The sequence below is a fragment of the Lissotriton helveticus genome, chromosome 2_1 (assembly GCF_964261635.1).
Source record: "Lissotriton helveticus chromosome 2_1, aLisHel1.1, whole genome shotgun sequence".
NCBI classification, from domain to species: domain Eukaryota; kingdom Metazoa; phylum Chordata; class Amphibia; order Caudata; family Salamandridae; genus Lissotriton; species Lissotriton helveticus.
In genome coordinates, this window is record NC_136059.1 from 1,233,044,247 (window position 1) to 1,233,069,195 (window position 24,949).

The window sequence follows — 24,949 nt, forward strand, 5'->3', positions numbered from 1 at the left end:
TATCTTACAGGCAATTTGGAACAGGTCCATTGTTGAAGGAGTCTTCCCTGATGCCTGGAAGCATGCTACACTACTCCCACTAAAGAAAAAAAGCTAATGGTGACCCAATGGACCTCAATAACCTGCGCCCCATATCATTGCTGGCAGCTCCTGGGAAAATGCTTGAGAAAATTATACAAAGGCAACTCAACAATTATATTGAGATGCATGATATATTACATGAGACCCAATCAGGCTTTAGACCGGGCTTCAGCACGGAGACGGCTCTTATTGAGGTAGCTGATTCCGTAAGGTGGTCGTTGGATTCAGGGGAGTCAGCTATGCTGGTTCTCCTGGATCTATCGGCCGCTTTTGATACGGTGGACCATCTTAAATTGCTACAACGGCTGGCGGAGATAGGGCTAAAAGATCAGGCACTGGGCTGGGTTCGCTCGTACTTATCGCAGAGAACACAGAAGGTGGCTCTAGGGGAGTTTGTTTCTAAATCCACCAAGATAAAATACGGCGTCCCCCAGGGCTCGGCTTTGAGCCCGCTTCTATTTAATGTTTACCTGGCCCCCCTTTTTACGCTTATCGCCAACTGGGGGATCAAAGCGATCTCCTACGCCGACGATACCCAGTTGGTGTTCCCATACTCGGAGGTATCTGAAAGTGCCTTTGCGAGTTTCAAGGGTTGCCTCCAAGATGTCGCTAGATGGATGAACACAAATAAATTAAAATTGAATGCCGGGAAGACAGAGGTGATCTTCTTCGGCAAAGGCTCGCCTCCTCCTGCAGAGCTGTGGTGGCCGGTGGAAATGGGTTCCCCCCCCTCGCCTAGCCATAGTGCCAAAAACTTGGGGATCAGATGGGATAGCAGCCTATCCTTTGCCTCGCATATTCAGCAAACTGCAGGCTGCTGTTTCTCTAAACTGAGGAACCTGAACAAGATATTGCGGCTACTGCCGGAGGAGTGTCGCAAGACGGTTGTTCATGCAACTGTAACTTCTAGGCTGGACTACGCCAATGGCTTATACCTGGGCCTTCCTGCCTATCTGATCCAACGGCTTCAGATGGTCCAGAATGCGGCTGCGAGACTGCTAAGGCAAATTCCCTTCAAACACTCAGTATCTCCGCACCTGCAAGCCCTGCACTGGCTCCCAGTGGCCAGCAGGATAAAGTTCAAAACCTTGACTCTGGCATATAGAGCCCTATATGGTACTTGCCCTAATTACCTGAGATCTAGGCTACCCCGATACAATCAATCTAGAACTCTCCGTTCCAACGGGCGGGTGCAGCTTGTGGTCCCTCGGGTAAAAAGAGCACGCCTAGGGGGAAGAACCTTCACGGCTAACGTAGCCATGTTATGGAACTCTCTTCCCCCAGAGCTACAACAGGCTCCCTCTGAAGCCGTCTTCAAACAAAGACTTAGGACCTGGCTCTTCCACAAAATACACTAACTTCCTGTATGTGGCTTGCGCTTCGGGGCTCCGCTGCTTTCACAGCGCCGGGACACCTCCTTGTGAGGTAGCTGTTCGCGCTCAATAAATCACATTATTATTATTATTATTATTATACTAAAGTGCTGCATTTACCTTTTATGATTAGTGAGTCTCTCTACTTCCCGAGAGTCTCTGTGAATATCGGCGCTATGACCAGAGACATAACTTCTAGAGAAAAACTGAAGAAAAATTAAATGTGCTCTCTCTATCTCTCTCATAAATAGTGCATGTCACTGAACTACAACTGGTGAATTTCAGTTGGTGTATAAACATTCGTTTTTAACTCATATCAACACCTAACAATAATGTCACTTTAAATTTGACTTTTTTCAGTGAGTTTTGCATTTTTTTATGAAAGGGAAGATCATATTACCATACCTAACTATAAAGTCTGTAACATTTGTTTTTTTCAGTGAAGTGCTGTTTTATTTACTCAGCCAATACCCCACTTGCACATGGCCTTTGCCAATGTGCAGTGGAGGCTTGCCCTGGGCCCATCCCTTGCACGAGGATATCCCACATCACCCTTTCCCCCGTGGTTAGCTTGCCTCTTCTACCCCTTCCTCCTGCCTGCGTTCCATTTTCTGTCTGAATGCCCCAGCCTTCCCCCTCCTGCCCTTAGGGGTCAGCTTGCTTTCACTGCCCATGCCCATCTACCCTGAATAGTAAGATTTCTAATAGTCCACCCCTCCCACATGCCCTTCATTCTCTATCTGCGTGCCCCAGCCCCACCCACCTGTCCTTCATGATCGGCTTGCTACCCAAGGCTATGTTGGCTTGCCCTCCGTGGTCAGCTTGCTGCCACTACCCCATTGCTCCTGCCCTCCGTGGCCCATTGTGCTTCACCTGCCCATGCCATCCTGACATCTTTGGTCAGCTTGCTGCCCTTGCCAATGACCCCAACCACCGGCCCTCCTTTCTCCCTTTCTGTTGTGCTTCACATGCATATGCCGGCCTGCCCTCCATGTTCAGTTTGCTGCTGTTGCCTCCTTCCCCTGGATTTCTGTTCTTTATGTAGATGCAGGGGCGGCTCTAGGCTCATGGCGGCCCTGGGCAGGGAGCGTAGGTAGGGGGCCCCGGAAGAGGGGGTCCTGGCGGGCTGAGCCCCCCGGAGCTCAGGAAGGTACCAGCGGGCCCGCAGTGGGAAGGGAAAAAAAGAAGCCAATCAGGAACCAGGAGGAAAGCAGGCGCAGAGGCCAGTGAAGAGGGGGGGTCTGGGTGTTTGGAAGTGGAACAGAGCCGGAGGCCGCCAAATCCCTGCCAGGGTCCGCCACGCAAATATGTATCCATCCTCAGAGGATTATTATATTAAGGATATATATTGGCGTGGTGGCCCCTGGGATTTGGTGGCCCTGTGCAGGTGCACAGGTTGCACATGCCTAAGGCCGCCCCTGGTGGATGCCCGTGCCCCCTCCTGCCTGTTTTCCATGGTCAGATTGCTGCCTCTGTCCATGCCTGCCTGCCCTCCCTGGTCAGTTTGCAGCTCTCCTCCATGCCCTTTGTTTTTCGTGTGCATATCCCTGACCCTTTCTCCCTGCTGTGCTCTGCCTTCGGATGTGCTGCCTCTGCCCCCCGCTTGTCCTCATTTTAGCTTAATAGAGCACTAACCATAATTTCTACGACAAAACCGACCCATCATTGTTTTCATTTCTATAGAAAATGATTTCGGTGTTACAGCTTTAATTCCATCAAAATAGCTTGAGGTGTGCTATCCTTTGTAGTAAATACAAATGTAAGTGCTCTGTCATTTATTAGAGCACCGTGACAATCTGTAGTAGCACAAGGGGGAGTTAATTGACATGCTGCTGCTGGTTTTGAAATTACATGTTTCAGTCTCAATATCAGAATGTTTTACTGACAAAAATGTGACAGACATTTGAGAACTTACAGAAAAATGTCCTCTTTTTAGCTTGCTAGAGCATTAATCATAACTTCTATGGCAAATTGACCCCCCTAATTCTGTTCATTTCTAAAGGAAATGCTTTAATTTCAATTCTTTGAATCCATCAAGATTGATTTAGGTGAGCTTCACTTCCATCATAAATACCCAATGTTAGCACACTAGTTGCTCATTAAAACAATATGGGAACCTGCAGTAGAACACTGGGGAGTTAAATGATAGATTGCCGCTACTGTGTACAGTATATATATCAGTCCGCATGCCAGAATGTTTTACAAACACAAGGAACATACATCTGAGAACTAATAAAAAATGTGTCCTCAAGTTACCTTTTCAGAGATCTAACATTAATTTCTGTGAAAAAAAGGAACTCTTCATTTTGTTCATTTGTAAAGGAAATGTTGTAAATTTTACAGCTTTTAATTAAAAAAGATGGCTTGAGGTGTGCCACTCTGTTGTCAATAATACAGATTGTTAACACTTTGGCTGTTCATTAGAGGCTGTGGTAGAACACTAGGGAATCAACGGTTAGGCTACTGATGTTGGAAGTTCATGCTTTACTCAAAATGTCAGATATTTTTATCACAAGGCTGAGGAACTGTGAGTTTATAGGTGCTTTCATTGTAAGTTTTGGAGTACCTTCCATAATTTTTATGAAGAAATAATGAGAGAAAACTGTTTTCTCTGAAATATGGTTCATCAAATTCCAGCAAAGGATCAGCCTTATTCACTGGTTAAACTCATCTTAAAACACAACGCAATTTCTAAAATTAGTATGGAATCACCCAAAATTTATATTGTTTTTCCAAGATACTGAGAGGCATATTTACTTACAATTCATGCAATGCACCGCATCAAGACAAGTTGCTGCACCTCGTTGTGTGAATGTGAGACAGCAGAAAAGCACCATCTCTACTAAGATATGACACGCTCCAGCTCTCTCCTTGTACTGGCAAACTTGGGCTGCCTCGCTATGCAGGCACCATTGCAACATAGTGCAAGGGTGCCTGCGTTATAGGCAGGATTCTTTGTTTGCAGGAAGGGACACTTTCCTGTACAAAACAATCCTTAATGGGATTGTTCTCTTTCTGTGCATGCTGCAGAATGCAGCACATGTAGAAAAAGGAAATAACAAGGAGAAATGAAGATGTTTCTCCTTGTTGTGCTTGCTTCAGGGAGTTGTTCCTTTTTGGCACATTCCCGGATTTACCAGTTGTGGTAGATCTGGGAATGCTGCAAAATACATGGATGGATGCATGTCAATGCGGATGTTCCCTGTAGTGCCTCCCTGACGCAAAGTCACACAAGGCAGCGCTTTGTGCTGCCTTGAGTTACTTTGTATTTACTAAACCATGCATAGCCACACAAGGTGGCTTTGTGTGGCTTATTAAATGCCAAAAAAGGATTTTGCTTCAGGGCTGCACCATATAAGTGATGTAACGCCGATGCAAAACCTTAGTAAATGTCCTCCACAGTTGGCCTAATGCATTAGACAGAACGTTTGATTGCAACTCTTCCCTTCCCAGAGAGTTGAACTGCATTTAGAAAAGTAGTCCTGACCTCTATCGATCCGTGTGCCATTGATTCCTTCCTCTATAAAGCGGATGGAATCACCAGTACATGCAAACACCTTCCTCTTGAGGGTCTTCACCTTTCAGAAATGGCCTGGTTACCTGAGCTACTTGATAGATTTTGTTATTTTTGGTGTGGGAACGAGAAGTGTTGACCACCTGTACCACCAGTCCTGACTCGTCTCTAATACGGGGAAGGTGCAAAGTCCAAAAACTATAATAAGTGTTACAGAGTGTGTAGTATGCACAAGCAGAGCAAAAAACAATAGGTCTAGCTTGAATATACTGTTACAAGCTAAACCTATTGTCTTTGAAAATGCTTGTTTAAAACAAGCATTGAGAAATCCACAAGTCTTGGCATTTATACCGCACGCCTACCTACTTGCTTTGCCAATGTTTTTACCCAGATGGTCGTTCAGCATGTGCACTCAGACATGGTGGCCATCTAGTAATTCTTTTTCTATGCTTTATGAAAAATCATGACAAGATGGGCGCCGTGCACACACAGGCATAAACAGAAGTCTTTGTGCAATGATTTTTCGAAATCCATAGAAAAAAACATTCAAAATGGGTATCCAAATTGTCGGACATGCTCATCTGACATCTTCGAACGTCTTTTTAAGTTTATGAAAAACTATTACACAATATTCGCCTTGTATTGTGGACATATATTCAGTGGCTATCTTGTAGTGCCTTTTCCTTACATACAAGAAAAACAAGAGAGGATCATTGTGTATCCATATGCACACTTATTGGCCATTTTGGAGCAGTTTTTTCATCCAAGATGACTGTCAACACTGTTTGATTTACCAATGCATGTGACACAATTCAAAGACAACATTCAACAAGTCAGCATTGGCAAAATCAACATCTAAAGCTGCTGCGGGCAATAGTTGATTCCAGTAGGGCACATCTGAGATGGGAGCACAAATACAGTGAATGAAAGCTGAATTATCTGGGATCAAAGAAGATGTTACCACAAGGGAGTACTGAAAGCCCTGCCCTATCATGAAATACAGTGCAAACAATATTGGCAAAGCCCTGTACACAGTGGCAAGTTTTAAAAATTGCCAGCTGCTAATGGCTGAATGAGGCTGATTAAATGTCCACTCTCTGTAGTGTATCTGTATTTTGTATGCATGTGGTACTGTGTTGGTGACATATGATTTCCTCAGACAATTACAGCTATTTCTAGGCAAGGTATTAAAATAAGATCTATTGGCTTTGCTAGCACTTGTTTTTATTATTCATACTCAAATGTTGGAATTCTATCTTCGCTTTTAATGCATTAGTTCAAAAATGTTCTCAGTTTTACTAATTTTAATCATAAATCATGTGTGGATTAAAAAACAAAGGGACATTAAAACATTACCTGCCGTACAAGCTAAAACTTTAAAATGGTTGATTGTATTGTATGGTAATTTCATTTAGATAGTGCTTAATACCCCTGTCTAGCCGTCAAAGAGCTTTTTCGGAGGGTAGTATGCGACTCCAAAACCCATAAGGGATTAGTGGTGAATTAATATAGTGAAATATAAAATTAATTGGAGTGGTGGATATTTTAGTCTGTTATTTGTATTGAGAAGGTCTCTGGAGGAATAGAAGAGGGAAAAGGTTTGCGTTTATAAAGCGCTTACTATCCCTAATGAGGTGTTGAAGTGCTTTTAGGTGAGAAGCACACCACTCTGTAAACATAAAAGGATTAGTCATGAATTAGTCTAGGTAAATATGAAATTAATTTAAGCGGTGAACATGTTAGTCTGTTATTTGGGTTGAAAGGGAAAGTGGAGGTAATGGAAGAGGGAATGCTTTGCATTTATATAGTGCTTCCTACCCCTGATGACGTGTTGAAGTGCTTTTTGGTGGCTAGCATGCTAATCTGGAACCCAAACAGTATTATTGGCTAATTAGATTAGTGAAATATGAAATTAATTTGAGGGGTGGACATGTTAGTCGGTTATTTGGATTGTAAAGTAATAGTGGAGGGATAGAAGAGTGAAGGGTCTAGAAAGTATTTTTTTTAGATCAGTAGGAGGGAATTTGGGAAGAGTAAAGGGGACGTGGAGGGGGAAGAGTCACAGGGAACAGTTTAGAAAGGCTTGTTCAGGAGATTTGAATAGTAAAAGAGGTATGAGATGATGCAAGGAGGGGTAGAGGAAGGAAGAGTCTGGAAAGGATTATTTTGGGGTCATAGTAGTGGTATGTGGTTTGGGATGAATCAGAGAGTGGAGGTTGAGGATATATTGATAACGGTATCAGGTGAGAAATAGAGTAGTGCACTGGAAAGAGTTGAAGAATGAGTTTTGAGATGAGTCAGAGAATTGAGGTTTATTAATTAATATTGAGAGCGGTATAGGGTGTGAAATAGGGTAGGGCATTGGAGACAGTAGTAGAATGAAATATGAGATAAGTCAGAGTGGAGGTAGAGGATATTTTGCTAGAGATATAGGGTGAGACAGGGTAGTGCATTGGATATGCGGAATTAGAAGCAAAGTAATAAATATAAAGATACATAAGTACATGGAAGGTATATATATGCATAAGGAAAGTAATATGTGTAGATTAAAGTTGCATTTAATAAGCTCAAACTTTCAAGTGTTGGTGTACTTTAAATTGAATTATTGTTTTTTGAACAAAACTAACAAATATCTATATCTTTAAAAACATAATTATTATACACATTTATACAAAGCAAAACACATATGTAGGTACACATTTATAGTCTAAATAAATGCTTATATCCAGAGGGATGTGCTGTTTATTTATGTTTGAGTATGGTGGTTATCTGCGGAAAGAGCCAATTCAACGATAAGGTGGTTATCTGTGGATGTTATGTTTGAGGATAATGAGTTCCATACGTTGGCTCCTTGAACAGAGAAGGACCTGCCATACATGTTTTTTTCTTGTACTGTGGGATTTCGAGGGAAGGTGCCATTCTTGAGTGGAGGTTCCTTTGTTGAATGTATTTAGTGATGTTATTCCTGAGTAAGAGGGTTCCTGTGCCATGTATTGCCTTGTGGGTGATACAAAGCAGCTTCAATGTGGATCTTCTGGCAACCAGTAATCCCTGTAGGGCTTTCAAGGCATGGGAGATATGGACTTGCGGCTTTATATGTAAGAGTAGTCTGGCAGCAGAGTTCTGAATCCATTGTAGCCTTTTCATAGTTGTTAAAGGCGATCTGTGGTAGAGGCCACTGGTGTAATCGAGTTTGGACAGTACAAGAGAGATGGGAGCCTGGACCTTGTGTGGAAATCCCAGGTGGGGGAAGATGCGTTGTAGAGTTTTTATAGCAACAAAGCCTTATCTTGCTAGTTTGTCCACTTGGGCATTCATTGATACCTTGGTGTCCATGGTCATTCTGAGGTTTCTTACTTCCTTCAGTATATTAGGCGGTGTTGCCAGATCATCATGCCATGCGGCAAGTGGGTCATAATTTTTCCAATTGCCACATGTGAGTATTTCCATTTTATAAGCATTCAATTTGAGATGCCTCCATATCAGCCTTTGAGCCACGGCTCTGAGCCACCTGAAAATTGATTCGTTCCCTAAGTCTTTGGGGCATTACAGTTGAAGGAGTATTTGTGTGTCATAGTTATAGCACACAAGGTGAAATTGATTGATCAGTGCTGGTAAAGACTTCATGGAGATGTTGAGAAGAATGAGTGAGATGATAGAGCCTTGAGGGACCCCTGCTTTTGTGAAGTATTGTTTGGGAGAGAAAAAACGGGTATGGATGACATTAGTTATGTTGTTAAGGTAGGCTGTGAGCTGGTCTAGAGCAGTCTCCTCTATGCCGGCTTCGTAAAGTCTTTGCACCAGAGTATCATGGTCAGCCGTGTTAAAGGCAGCTGAGAGGTCCAAGTGAAATAGTGCAGCAACTCCGTTGTGGTCAACTGTGTTCTTAGGTCATACCAGATGGCAATGATTGCAGATTCTGTGCCTCTTCCTGGACGGAATCTCATTTGAAAGTCTGAAAGTATGGCATTATCTTAAATGAATTATGACATCTGGGCAAATGCAGGTCTTTTCATCATTTTTCCAAGGAAAGGTTCATTTGTAATCGTTCTGTAGTTGTTGGGGTTCAGCGGGTCCAGGTTTGTTTTCTTTAGTAATGGGGATATGTATGACTTTTTTAGTTCTTCTGGAAATATTCCTGTAGTTAAGGAATTGTTGATGATTCTTCTTACTGGTTCTTAAAGGTTTGTGGTGGACATGGATCAGAAGGGCTGCCGGCAATCCTGCTTGCTTTGACCAGGTCCATAAAGTCATTGTGTGAAATTTGTTTGAACGAATGGAGAGTCTGGGTTAGAGTATTCTTGGATTCTTGTTTTGGAAAAGGGTCGGTGCTAGTGCTTTTTCTTTGTTTTAAATATGAGTCCAATGTGGTTTTTTTGGCGGTGTAATCATTTGCCAGTTTGTCCATGAAATCTTGAGAAATGGGATGAGCTCCTTCTAGGCAATTTGTTTATGAAATTCAGGGAGAATTTGATAGAATCCTTTATTTGCACATTTAGCATTTTGTATTCTGTCTGAATATTATGTTTTCTTAGCTTTTTTGATAGCTGACTTGTATAATCTGTTAAGTTTGTGTTAATTGGTGTGTTATTTGAGCCAGGCACATTGCAGGTTTCTAATTTGTTGTTTTATCTCTTGTATCTATGTATTTCTCCAAGGGGCCTGCTTTCTTTTGTTCTATTGTGTAGTTTTTTGTGGTATTAGGATATCACAATTTCATCTGGCCACTCATATAGTCTTTGAACAGAAGTTATTGTATCAGGATCCGTACTGGCTGCTAGCTGTGTTTCTAAGTGTTTAAAACTGAGTTTGTTCCAATGGCGATAGGTGGATGCATGGAAGGTTTTTTTAAGGACTTTGCTTTGAGTTGTTTTATGATGGAAAGCAAGCAAATGGTGGTCTGACCATGTGAGTGGAGCTATTGTTTGAAAGGTAACTAGTATTGTATTTGCAAAAATGGCATCTCGGATGTGTCCAGCAATATGTGTGAGTTTGCGGACGATCTAATACAGGTTCAGTGTGTCTAGTCCAGTGATGATTGTTTTTGGATGGGGCATATTGGGTTTGTCAAACCAAATGTGGAGGTCACCCAGAATGCATAGGTTGGAGTGTAGTGTTATCAGGTTTGAAACTGTGTCTAGAAGTGTGCCTGGGAATGTTGCATTGCTAGGTGGATGTCTGTAAAGGAGCAGGAAATTACAGGAGGAGGATGGTGTAGGATTGCATTGGCTTAAAGGGCCTCAAAACCTTGTATGGAGACGTCATCAGCTTAAGTGATATATAATGTGATATATAATGTTTACCTGAACACAATAGCTAGGCCAGCTCCTCTGTTGCCTATACAGGTTTTCGAGATAGGTTGATAGCCAAGAGGAATAGCTTCATGCAGGTCTGGAGTAGGTCAGGTTTTGTGTCAGTGAGAAGGTTGTAGATGTGATGTTTGTTTTTAGAGAGCGATCAAGCATTTATTAGTAGACAGTTTAGAAAATGTGCTTTGGTGCTTTGGTGATAGTGTGACTTTGTTTTGTAGAAGAGTGAGCAGTATTTTTGTTGGCTTGTAGCAGGTGTGTCCTATGTGTTGGTATTAGCTGTATGAGGATAGCATTTGTGTAGCTGTTCTGTATCTTGTTCCCCGTCCAGCAGGCTAAGAAGGCATTCTGATGGGTCTGCGTGTGTAGGTGGTAGAAATGGTGGTTGAGAGTGAATAGGTGAGCTGTGTTGTTTTCGTAGTGTAGCCCTGTTGCTCAGTAGACATGGAGAAGTGATGTTGTGAGGAGTAGCATGTTGACTGACTGAGTAGCATGTTGCTTATTTTGTTTGCAACTGTTTAGGGTGGAAGGTGTATGAGTTAGGGGTGGAGATGCAGCATGTGGGTCATGTAGTAAGGTTATAAATAGTTCAATAGATGAGAGGCGGTTAAAAGAGAGTCATGTTGCTGTATATATGTTAGATGTGTGGAAAGAGAGAAAGCTTGGTATTGTAGTTTGTTCATGGTGTTTATCATTTGTATAGTATGGAAAGTGAGAGTGGGTGTATGTTTGTAGTTTGTGATGGAAAGTATTATGAGGTGTGTGCATGAGAGAACACCTGTTATGATGTTCAATATTGGTAAATCCTAACACCACTTTCAATCAAGAGATTATCACTGATTGCTTAGATTGTGATAGGGACATGCACATTCCATAGCTTTGTAATGTTACTAAAATGTGTACATTTCTTAATTGATCAATTTTTTTTAAGCCATGAGAGCTATCTAAACTTGACAGATCCTGGCTGAGTAAGTCTTTTTTAGATCATGAGCAGCGTGAAAGCAATGCGTTGGAGCTAACTAGACCTCACGTCAGGGAGTACGTTTTGATTCAGACACCAGGTGCCCAGGAGCAGTTCTTTGATTGTGTGTTGAACACATGGGACAGAATGCTTTTGACAAGATTTAGGATGGGAACCATTAAATCACATTTATACTAGCCCCTGGGTCAGTATGCCCCAGCTCCATTCTTGTTTGCCCCTGTGATGAGACCTCCACACAGAGTCTGCTTCATTTTATGTATTTTTGGACATTTTATTTCCAATCACTAGGAAACTTTTAATTATGGTGCTTAGGGGGCGGGGTATTAGAAGGTGTAGACCCACACTGATGTTTTTATAGTTGTGCAATTCCACAGAGGTCTGTTTTGGCAATAACTCTTTTTTTAAAACTCACTTTAAACTGTAGGAAATCATTGCTCATCTTAATTTAGGGAGATGGCCTAGAGCATGTGTTTTGTGATCTTTATACTTTTAGATTCATATTATGAATTACTATTTATTGTTACCCCTGATTCAGCGGTTTCGTAACTGCATATGATTAATGGCTATGTATTTATTGTTATAATGTTTTAAAGAATATATACCTTTATAATCATTTTTAATGATCGAATAAAGGTATTTACTATTGATTCAGAACTGCTTTATCACTATTTAGTGGCGTCCCACACAATACAGCACTTCATTAATCAAAAATAACGATAATAATCTTAAAACACTCAACAGTAGAGCCAAGGCACAAAACCTATAGTGTTTTTGAGGAATAGATATATGCACAAGTGTAAAACGAGACAGTGTCATGCCCTACAATCAAAGGGTAAATTAAATGATAAGTAAACTAGAGCAAGCAAATCAATTGTAGATTGAAACAAGCATTGTCATAGCCAAAAGGTCTGGCTTTGATGTACCAACGAATAAGCACAGGCATTCACGACAGCTGCATACATGCACTGCATGTTTAAATGCTGTTCACCCCATTAGAACCTTCCCTATTGACTTTGTCAATAATGAGAAAAAGGAGGCAAACATTATTGCTTTCCGAGTAGAATGCTTATTAGAGATCAAGAATTAAATGCGACAACAGCACAACTGGTTTTACTTTTCAGATGTAAAATAGCTCCTTATACATGCCAATGGAAGCCCTTACTGGAAGATGGAATGAAAAAACAAGCAGCCAATAGCATGAGGTTTGAGCGTAGTACTCCATTGGGTGGACCGAAAGGACATACTTTGGCAACTGATAACCCAGAAGACATCTGCCTTCTCACACTAGACCACAAAGGTAGACAAACCTGAAACATGAAGGTATCTTCCAGGGAATTACTGCGGGAGAAAAGAAAGTATTTCTTTGGGTGCATCGGCCCAGCCTGCGCGATGCAGTTCTCCACTCAGGCAGCGTGCTTCGGGCTGCTGTTATTGTCAATTCCGGACCGTCCATCACTCTCATAGTAGAATAAAGCGCATCCTTTTAAAGAAACCCATAACATCCGTGGGTTATTTAGCTGAGAAACGATTTGAGGTGTTTCCTGGCCAGAAGGCTCACGGTTTGTCTCTGGATGCCTATTACGTGGCGCTTTGTGACAACGCATACTGGGGTATATTATCAAGGGGTTTTATCTCCGCTTTTTTGGCTTTATTAGCCAAGAAAGCGGAGATAAAATTATCTCCCTATTACCAAGCTGTCGCTAACACCAGTTAGCGACAGCTAATAGGAGATAGCGACCATCATGGGCCCCACTTTGCATGTCAGTGATATTTATCACTAATGATATGTAAAGTGGGCGTGCCAAGATGTTAGCGACTGGAAACAGTCGCTAACATCGCTATCTCCTATTACCAACTTTTGGAGATATTTGCGCTAAGGGCGAATATCTCCAAAAGCTAACACCTGCCCTGAGCAGTTCTTAGCCATGTTATCCAATGGGAGGTGGATAACATGGCTAAGAGCATTTGCTCGATAATGCATGAATATCGCTGACTTTTCAGCGATATTCATGCATTGCGGGCATTTTTTATCGCATTTGCGATAAACCTTGCTAATAGCAAGGTTTATCTGCGATAAAAATCGCCGATGTGCGGCGATAATTTTTGTCTCTAAACAAGTTAGAGACAAAAATTATCGCTAGTTGTTGATAATATACCCCACTGTTTTTCCATAAAATTGAGCACTTTTTAAAATACTGAAGCACTTCATTGCGCAAGAGATAAAAAAAAGTGCACAATTCCATATTTCAAGTCCCCCGCTAAACGGTAATCATCCGTTTTTGCGCCGAAAAATGTCTGATTTGCGCAGTGCATTTTCGCAAGTCAAATGATGCAAATGCAGGTCCGCAGGGTACGCCAAGGCAACTGCAGAGTTTTTAGCTGTACAAAATGTATGCTTTCTCATAAAGCACGCTAAGTTTAAATTTACCAGGCGATTTACCAGTTGCCACTTGCTTGTTTATGGGTCCAATCAGTATTTGGTGCAAAGCCCTGTCACACTTCTTAAGTTTATCTATCCCGAATAGGAAATGTTCCTATTGCATGAATGAATTAACACGGATGTCAGGAAATGGCTTTAGTGCTTTGTGAGGGTCAACGTTTGGTACTAAAAACACCATCTCTGGGAACTTTATAGACACCGCCATTTGCACCGCGAAATACTACTTCACTGAGCACCACTATAGACATCAAGGGCCATATGTATCAAGCTAATTAGCATTCACAAAGGCCGAAATTTCGGCCTTTGCGAATGCTAATTAGCTAAATCGCATGTATGTAACATGTTTGATGCAAAATAAGAAATCGCAAAATTTGCTATTCCTTATTTTGCGATTGCACTTAAGGAATCGCAAATTTTGCGATTCCCTAAATGCAATGTATCAAACAAAAAATATTCAAAAAATGCCCATAAGGATTCGCAAATTACCACCAACTTCTAGTTGGTGGTAAGTTGCGAATTCTTTTAAAAAAGCTTTTTACAAAAAAAACCAAAGGTGCCCTATGACGTTCATACGTGCGCCATATGCCCCCACATGTCATTTTCAGGGGTGCAGCAGGGTGTTCTTGAGACACCCCTGCACCCTTGAAAAAATTCCTAATTTGCGATTAGCAAATTGCTAATCGCAAATTCCCCCTTCATTCCTATGGGCCTCCTGGCCCATAGAAATGAATGGGTAATTTGCGATTAGCAATTTGCTAATCACAAATTAGGAATGGTAAGGAATCGCTATAAAAAAGCGATTTTGTACATACATACCGTTTTGCGAATTCTAAATAGCGATTCCTTAAAAATCGCTATTTAGAATTCGCAAAACGGAACTATGATACATATGGCCCCTAGTTCATCTGGGTCTTAGTATTCGTCTTCTGATATTGCTGCTCAGAGAAGGTGGTGAAAGTCTAATAATAGTAAGAAGGAAGCTGATACAAGTGATTCAGCCACTTTGTCTAAGAGGGGCAAGCCACACAGGGCCTTTTTGTTAAATTTATGAGGCAGGTTGAGTCGTGTTTTTTATTGACAAAGCTACTCCGTTTCGAAGGCTGGATTTTAATTTGAGATAACTTTATATTGAAACTATTGTAGGTCATGTGTATTAGTCATTTCAAATGAAGCCATTTAGATTTTGGCAGAGGACCCTTCGTCCACCGGGGTGGCAGGGATTATTAACTGAAGCAGTGCAAATTTGGCTTCAGCATTTTAGGCTTGATTAGGCCACATATATGTTTTCATATGGTCTTATGTATTTGTGTGACTTTACATAATTAACGTAATATAGTGCACTTGAACAATTATAGATAGTGCAAATACTGGGTAATCTCAACATGTATATGTGTTTGCATATTAACATTTTCCTTACAGTAGCAATGAGTTGCAGTTCTCACATATATCTGCAACTGTGTGGTTTGAATAACACTATTAATTCATATATACATACTCATGGACTCATTTGAATAATACTTTGCATTTATTTTATACCTGAAATATATTCATAGAATATCATTTGGCATCCATTATGTGACCCTATATGTACCTGTAATCCTGCATTTAAACATGGATTGAGATGCTTGCTGAACTAAATTGACCAAAGGCCTTAAGCTTTTGGATCTGAAAATGTTAACCTTCAACTTTAAATTTTGCTTGCAATGTTTTTCTTTCCTCTGCAGGTGCAGACGCATGATCAAACGAATAGATAGGCTGTGGGGTTTTAGGTTTAAACCTATATTAACTGATAAAACCCCACTGAAAGAGAAATAACCCTCACCAGTGTAAACATATAACCACTGAAAAAACACCTGCACAACCACAAACTAAATGCCATTCAAAGAAAGGAAAAAGAGAGTGAAAGAGTCATTTCTTTCCTTCCTGACGGGACAAATACAATGTAACTTTGATATACAAGCTAGCAGCAAGAAAGACTGGGCTAACATTAGTCTGCTTGAGTTTTGATTTTTAGGGATGCCATTAAAATATTGTTTCTTCTTCCTTTTGCTTTTTTCAGTTTTATAGTCTTTGGTCTAAAGATGCAGGGTTTAGAAGCATGTTTTAGGTCTCATTTAATTATTTTATAAACTGTAGAGCATCAGTAAATATCAAAATCATATTTGATATTTTGGCTCAGTTTGATTCTTTCACTGATAGGTAAAATGGCTGGTTTCATAAGAATCTTTCCTAATACGTGTCATCACATTTACGCACAGAGAATGGGTAAAACCCCTTAATACATATACACAATAGCCCACAGTTGTTTCTAGTGGGTCAGTATTGATAGTAGGTGAATTGCCAGCACCTCAGGCTTTAAACACGCAATGCAAGGTATAGTGACAAGTATATGTATTAACAGCACTATCACCAAGCATCTGGGATAGTGGTTAAAACATGACACCAGACTTATGGAAAAGCATGGAACACAGTGTCCCTTGGAATGCTCTGCAAAACAGGTTCTTTCAAAGTTCAACAAAGATTGGAGTGATATTGTTTGTATTTGCAGTGATGCAGCTACGTATATGAAAAAGTTGTGTGATGACCAGTCAAAATTGATACCCGAGCTGAACTGATTCCCTGTAGGAGATCCTTGCCACTTGTTAGATGGTATGGTGAAAGCATCTTCACAATCTTCAGAGTTAATGAGGGATACTATTGACTTTTTCGTCCATTCTGGTACTCCTTGAGAGTAGGCTGGGAGACACCTTTAGTGACTTTGGCACTGTAACATGTTCCATGTTAGAGTGCTTGCCATTTGGTAAGCAAAGCAATGTTGAAGAGCAATTCAGGAACGTGTATTCTACAATGTATGAGAAATGGCTTGCAATGATGCATAGAAATGTCCCTTCACCACCAATGGCATTTGAAGTCAATGAAACCTCACTGTGGTACTCTGTTCTAGATCCCTTCCGTGAAGGGGAATTTCCTCCGTAGTTTCAAAAGTGCTGCTTCATTTTTGACCGATTCAATAACTCTGAGGGCAAAAGTGCCCAGCTCAATGCAAATGTTGCAGAACCTGCCCTGAGAATCGCAATCTTCAAGTACGCCAGTATTGGCATGGAAAGCTATGTCAGTGGCCAGAGTTAGCAAATTGTGTACTGGCTGTTTTGGCGTTGCCCATGCCAATGTTTAGGGGGCCTTTTCACAGATACAAGTTTACATGGGAAGGAAAGAGCGAGCGTGCATCACCAAACACTCAAGGAATAAGTATTGTATGGTGTACTACGATAAGTTTAGTTTGCAAAAATCTATTTGGACCTCATATACGCTATATATAAAATGTCTACATACCATGTTCTATCAGTGCAGAAAGCAAGCAATAATAAAAGCAAAACTTTCCATAAACACCGGATAAAAACTTTTACTTTTGTTTTTAGTGGCGCGAAAATGTGTAACCACTGATAACAACTGTTTTTTAAGGTATTGAAATCACTGAAAAAACCCCACCAGAATTTACCAAAAATAGAAACTGAAAACAGGAAAGCCTACGAATAGAGAAGGCACTTTGTGTGAAAGAGATAGTGGTATTCAAGAGGAGTATTTTTGCAAAGGATGAGCAGTTTTAATAAATGAAGGGAGGATTACTGTCCTTACAGAAGGGGAGACAGGAGGAATCTAAGGATGTTCTGAATGTGTAGACCAAAGGAAAGAAATTTCAAAAGCAGCTGCCAAGATGTAATGCTTGAAGATGTGACATGAGATTCTTGAAAGTTATTTTGGTGGGTATAATTGAACAATAATATTAATAATAAATCCACATTTGTAAAGCGCACACTCATCCGTAAGGATCTCTAGGCGCTGGGGGCCGTCCGGAAGATTAAGCAAGTTCAAGTTTCAAGTTCAAGTTTATTTTATTTGTTTGATTAATTAAAATCTTACAAAGAAGTACACATTAAAATATCTTCATTAATAAAAATTTTAAAAACTTCATACAGATAATAATGCTAATCTTTTTAAAAGAAGATGTCTACATAAAATTTTCCTTAAGGCCTTTCGCAATCACAGTTAAAATTTTTACAAACGCAGCATTCATTAATAGATCGTTCGGGTTTAGACATGCCATTATTGCTTGTCTACAAGTTCTTATGCCTCGAGCATTAAATAACCACCTGAGGATTACTTTCCTTTCTGCTTCTATTGCAGGACACAGACACACCAAGTGCAAAATGTCTTCTTGTCCCCCTTTACACAACCTACATATCATATTGCCTTCAGTTGTCTTCCAAGGTGGAAGATGACACAAACCTGGCCATAGACCAAAGCGTACTCTGATAAATGCCCGCTTACTTTGGACAGACCAGGGAGTTTGAAGGTAATTTTGGACTTGCTTTTTTTTGTAGTCGTTTACAATCGGCCATGAGTGCTTTCTTTTTACCAATAGTTCTTTGTCTTTTAGAAGCGATAAATGAATAACCAGTTTATTAATTGTTTTTTTTAAAGCTTTCTTGAAAGATTGTATTTTCCCAAATTGATGTAATTCCAAGCCGGTAATAGTTTAGCAGCTATGATTTTTAATAGCGGACCGTATGTCAGTGCAGTTAGATTCTTTTGTATGGTTCTAAATGTTGCAGCCCAGCTATTTGCTTTCCTTGTGATATCCTTCCGTTGAGGGAGAAAGCTTCCACTTTCATTAAATAAGACACCAAGATACAGATAGCTATCAACTTGCTCTAGGTGCGTTTGTCCCAGCATCCATTTTTTCTTTTTTTGTCTTTTTTTCCTTGTGACAACCATTATTTTTGTTTTTGCCTCATTTATTATCATTTGGTTATCCTTTGCATACATAAGTGTACGATTAATTAGCCTTTGTAATCCCACTTTTGTATGACTCAACAACACCACGTCATCTGCATATAGCAAATTCGACATTTGTTTTCCCTTAGTCTAGGCGGTGTGAGTTAACTTCATTTAAAGTTTTGGTGAGGTCAGCTACAAATAAGTTAAAAAGTAATGGTGCAAGCACGCAACCCTGCTTAAGGCCGCGTGTCACCGGAATTTTGTTGGATAATGATCGGCCGTCTCCGATCCGCACCTTGACCCAATTTTTAGAATAAAGTAGTTTGATAAGGTTAAGCAGTGAGCCAGGTATCGCCATAATCCTCAAGTTTTTTCCATGGAAGAGTTCTATTAACAAGGTCGAAGGCCGATTTAAAATCAACAAAACAAAAGTAGAGAGACTGTCTAGCTAAAAGTGCTTTATCCGTTAAAACTGATAAGATTAAAATATTAATTGTGGTTCCTTCCTAAGCCTTTAATAAACCCTGTTTGATTTGGGGGTAATATTTGCCTTTCTTTAACACAATCTGTCAAAATTAGTAATAAAAGACCCGCAACTAGTTTTGCGTCCGTATCTTGGAGAGTGATCAAACGATAGTTTTCAGGTAGTTGCCAATTACCCTTTTTGTACACAGGAGATATTAATGATCCTCTCCAGGATTCCGGTATTTGCCCTGTTTGAATAACTTCGTTAAAGACCTTTGTCAAATAAGTAGCCCATAGAGCGGGGTCATCTTTATAAAGTGCAAACGGAATTCCGTTGGGTCCGGGCGCACCATCCTTTTGTCTCGTTATTAAATTGGCTACCTCAGTCTCTGAGAAGTCTTTCACCGGGTCAGTTTCTTGTTCTCTTTCAGTGTTCCCTGTCCGAATGTCATCCTGAGAGTGAGACTCTATTTACACGTATAAGGACTTTTTGAGGAATCTTACCCAGTCCTCTTCCTTTATTGGCGAGGCTATCACGTGTTTATTCGGTCTGTTTATTTCATTAATTATTTTCCAAAATTCTCTGGAATTTGGTTGATTACTTGCGTGGAAAATTTTTGTCCACAATTGTTGCTAGGCTTTATTTTTTTCAGACCACAATAATTTCCTCAAATTATTAGGGAAGATTAAGCAAGCTATTGCCCAGAGTCACATGGTGCTGGGCTAATCTGCCGCTGGTGCCAGGGATGGAACCGTGATCCCCAGATTCCGGAGTCGGGCTCCCTGGCCGCGGTGCCACACCTCTCCCGTGCTTCAGATGACAGGACTCTCTAGCTTGAGTAGCTGTGCACTCTATCAATTATCTTTTTTCATTTCATGAGTTAGATTCATTTTAGACTTTGAGAGGTACAGACCTCTTTGCTACCTCTCTGTTGCCGGGCTTTATGCTATACAATATTCTATCCTTTGAGAACTTCCACAGAGGTTCTGCAATGCTGACACCTTTCTTGTTTACCAGACTTAAATAGGGTTCCCTGGTTTACAGGTTAGAACAGAGCTTACTAGTTTTCCTATTCAACTTCATAAATAGGCAGGAATATCAAAATCTTAAATCTAATCACCAGACTTTATTCCTCATTCTCTGTATTGCAGCCACAGAATTCCTAATTTGCTACCTGTTATTGAGGATAAATGTTGTATGTTGTTTCGGATATGCCTTAGTGATTCTGTATTTTTATACTATGTTTCTAAACTGATTTATATCAACTTGGCTTTGAATTTTTAAGAAATCCGTACTTAATCCCATCAATTGACTCTGAGCTTTACTGTGTGAACAAATGGGTTAACACTGTAATTGGTAAATTGTAGTTGATCCTAACTCCTTTTATTTCTCAGGCACCTATAACTTTCCATTGTAAGTGGCCAGGTAGAAAGAGTCCATATTCTATGTGTTCTCATACCTTATCAAAGGTAGCTTATCAAAAAGGTCAGTTTTAAGGAAATAGAATAATAGAATTAGAAGTGGCAGTGAGGCAGAATAGCTACATTGTGAATATTTTTCATTTCAAAGTAATAATAATCTTTTTGCATTTCTGTGAGGCACTAATTTGAAAGTGGAGAGAGTATGCTGAGCAGGGTATAGGGCTTTCATACTAACATCACCCTCCAGGGGCGGCTCCTCCACTAGGGCGTAGGAGCGTCGCCGTCCTGCTTTCTCACAGTGCGAGAAGCAGAAACATAAAATGGTAATAACTTCCTGTTATTACCATTTTATGTTTAGTCGTGGGTGAGCAGTGGGCGGGCTGCTCTGCGAGGAGGGGAGGAGTGGTGTGCCTACTCCTGAGGACGCAATGACTGGTTGGTCGCCCATCTGGGGCCACTCAAACCAGTCATGCGCACTCTGCCCTTTCCCCATGCAGGCTAGCCTGCATGGAGAACATAGCCTCCCCATAAACCCCTGGCTGGGTGGCTTCCCCACCAATCTCAATGTTGCCATTGCAGCGTTGTGATTGGCTTAGGGGAGTGGAGTGAGGTTGCATGCTTCCTGTTCCTGACGGGGGCAGGAGGGAAGGAGCGGCAGTCGAGAAGATGCGGGACCCAGCCAGCCGGTGGACAGGCACGTTTTTTATTTATTTATTACTAAATTAACCCCCCACCTGTATGACCCCCCACCCGCGACTATTGCCGGCCGTGACTGTCACCCTCAAAATATCCTTCCTCCATGAAATACATGTTTTGGAATGCAATGTTCTTGTAGGTAAACATACATAAGAAGATATTTTATTTCATGAAATGATATCATCATTTTGTTCCAGTGTCCGCTAAAACTATTTTTTTCCCCAAAAGAGTAATTGGGGAAAATTCTTCATATTTGGCTTAGTGAGAAAACACTTTTCGTAAGCAGATTTTTGGAAAGCTCAATTTTTTTGTGTTCCACTGGAGGTAGTTAACATTTTCTATGAGGGATTTTATCTCTTTAATTATCACGAGGTAAGCATAATAACAATGATTATTAGGTATTGAGATTACTCTAGCTTTGAAAATTTTCCCTGAATCTGGCAAAAAACAGAATTCCTTTTCCTTTACTCCAAATAAACCACTCCTCCATTATAAAACTGCCATATTCCTACAATTACAAAACTCAAGACTACCACTTTGACTTGGGATCGGTAGTAAAGACACTCGTTCACTAACACATAGGCAACTATTTACTTGCAGGCTCTCAAAGTCTATGTCCACTCGGAAGCCTGCTTCATCAAAGACACTAGAAAGCAAAATCATACAATTAATCCTAAAATTGCCCCACTGGCACCCTCTTGAAGCAGGAATTGATTTTAAAATGGCCTGAATTGCTCAGAAAGTACTACAAGTTGACCTTCCCATCTAATTAGAAAAATCATTTGCTGCACAGGAGAGTTAAAAGGAAGGCATGAGGGAAAAACTAGACCTACTGGAGATCCCACACCAAAAAGACCAAGGGCCTGATTTAAAGTTTTACGATTGTGGGACATCCACCAAAAGTGCCGGTGTCCATCCCATCCTTTTTGAAGTATATGGGCACCTGTGTATTTCAAATCGGGGACAGGAGATCTGCTGTTTTTTGGCAGATGTTCTGCTTCTGCCAAACTCGAAATTAGGTCCCAAGACACTTGAACAGACATTCTCATGCCAAGCAATAAGATTGTGCCTATATGTAACAGAACACCTCAGAATCAGCCCACATTTGCCAGCATTTCGAAAGGATGTAAAAACTCACCTGTGTAGAAAGCAATGAGCAACCTAAAACTGGTTCTATTCCCGTATCCATTGACCTCATTGACTATACAATTACTGGACTTTTGTTTACATTACTTGTGAACCGCAAAGTTGCCCGTATGTCAGTCTCTATTATATAAATACCTGTGATGAACAAATAAATCAAGTTTGAAACACTCTGAATACCAGATATGTCATCGCTTCAAGCGTTGTATTGTTACATTGCTGACCATTACCTCTACTGACTATTACTCTGAGCCTGACCTTTAGAGAGACCAAGGCCAATACTTGGAAATGCTACTGTAGGGGCTGGGTAGATGCACTGATCTATCTCTAATCCTTCTGTCATTAAAAAAAAAAAATCTTTTATGAAAAAGTTACCTGCATTAGTTCTCACTTCACTGAAATTGATTAAGACGGCGGCAGTGCAGAAGTGACTGTCAAGCTAAGAAAACCCTGATAATTATTTTAGAAAAATGAAAAATAAATACAATATTTACTTAAGGGTACAGATGGCTCCTTCACCAAGTCTGGATCAATCACAGATATGAAGAAAGAGTGTGCAACATTTGCCATTGCCATATGTGTATCCAGCCTTCATTGTGCAAATTTCGCATTTCCAGGAAGAATCTTGGAGTGCATATGATGAAGGCGCTGGATTTACTGTACTTTTAGCCACCGCTAGATCTGTATAGCAGTGATTTTCTGGGTCTTTTCCATGGGGTGTGGGCTTAAGGCTCAACCCTGCTAGTCCATGACCTCAGCACCTGCTTCCAGCCCTGACTTCACACTCCTGCTGCCTTCCTGGTTTTGGACAGCACTCTGTGTGCCACTGTCCAGGCTGCAGTTTGCCGTGGATATTGCTTCTGCGTTGTTGGCCACCAATCTGTTGCTAAATAGTTAGTGGAGCTTTCTGCCCAGAACAGTGAACACCACACAGCAACCCCAGTACTGCGCTGTCACTGAGCGGCAGATTTACTAACATTTGGCGCAACGCAGCAAGGCAACTCCATCAATGGAGAGGGCTGGAATGCACCATAATTACTAATATTATAAGCATTCCTGATCTCCCTCTGCGCTGGTATGCTTGTGGCTGGCAAGCACCAACACAGGCACCCTTACACCATGGTTTAAGAGGGCTTGCATTTCAGGAGGGATTATTTTGGTGCAGGAAGGAATTCCTGCACAAAAACAATCCTCAGAGGCATTTTCCTTTTTCAATGTGTGCTGCAATGCAGCACACACAGAAAGAGGAAATAATGAGAAATAAACATATTTCTTCTCACCAGGCCTCACCTGCAAAGGCATACCGTTCTGGCGCATTCCTAGGTTTACTAATCTTAGTTGGGAATGCACTAAAAACAAAGGGTGGATTTGTGAGTACACCCATGGAACGCCCTCCCAGCGCAGAGTATTGAAAGACAGAGACTTGTGCTGCCTTACGTTACTCCAGATTTATTAAGTCACTCATGCTTAGAAAGTCTCACTGAAGCCCTACATTGCCTTGGACCACCTTGTGTGATGCAATGGCAACACAAGGGCTTCCTAAATCTGGGCCTGAGGGTTTACTATGAGTTTCTGCAGCAACACATTGCATCAGTGGGAAACTGCTGGGAAATAATTGGACATGAATGCCACCTCCTGAAGCTCCCAACTTCCCTGCAGTCACTAGAGCTCCCACACATCCGGACTCCGAAACAAAGAAATGGGAAGTGCAGGATTCGAATTGGGAACAGAGGCAATAGGAAGTGTAATAAGGCAAAAGGAACGGGGGAAGGATGTGAGAGCAAGGCATGACTAGTAGAAGACCGATGGTACAAGATGGGATCAGACGATCCATACATTCATTGCAAAGTGCCTGACGGAGAGAGATGGTGGAGCACAAGCAGGAGTGAAAAGAGACAGATGGAGAAAGAATTGTGAGCTGAGGACGTTTATGCACAAAGACACAGGGAACAGCTTCTAGTGGGTCTGGGTAGCAGAAAAAGAGAGAGGGGCATAGGTTTGGGGACCCAATGGTAATCAGAGGGCTTAGAGAAGATTGAGCAGAGTAGGATTTATGTGAGAGGGTGGTCAAAAAGAGGGATATGGAAGATGAGTGCAATTATTACACTCATGGAATAGACCCTAATCTACTCAATAAATTAAACTGTGTGTCAGAAGATATAAACGAAGGAAGGATTCAATATGCCACTTGACCTTCAAAATAACAGATAAAAGACAAAAAACACTACATATAAATAAATATATATATATATATATATTGTAGCACAATCGAAGCACACACAAAGATACTGTACATGCCTAGAAAAGCATGCAGCACACGTGTCAGGGGTCCCCAATGCGAAAGTGTACAAGATGAAAATAGTGTTTAAAAGCCACAACCCATATAGTAATATGTAGCATATGAATTGCCAGGAAATATACCAATTGGGTCCTTTAATAAGGGCTTAATAGGGAAAAACAGGAGCACTAAATCCTCACTAACACTATATGGCAATAAATCATGAGAAGTTAACTTACATGTAGAGGACTGGTCGGATCAGAGTTCATTGCAATAAGGTTCAGCATGCATTGATTTCAGAGAAGACGCAGTGGAAATCCTACCCCGTTTCCTATATCCATGAATGGTGACTGATTGTGAGCAAAAGGTCAATTTGATACCTGCCTCCCATGTGCATGATAGGGTTGTTCTGTGTCAGTGAGCTGTGTATGAGAATGGTCGCCAAAACTGCTCAATCGGTTCAGTCA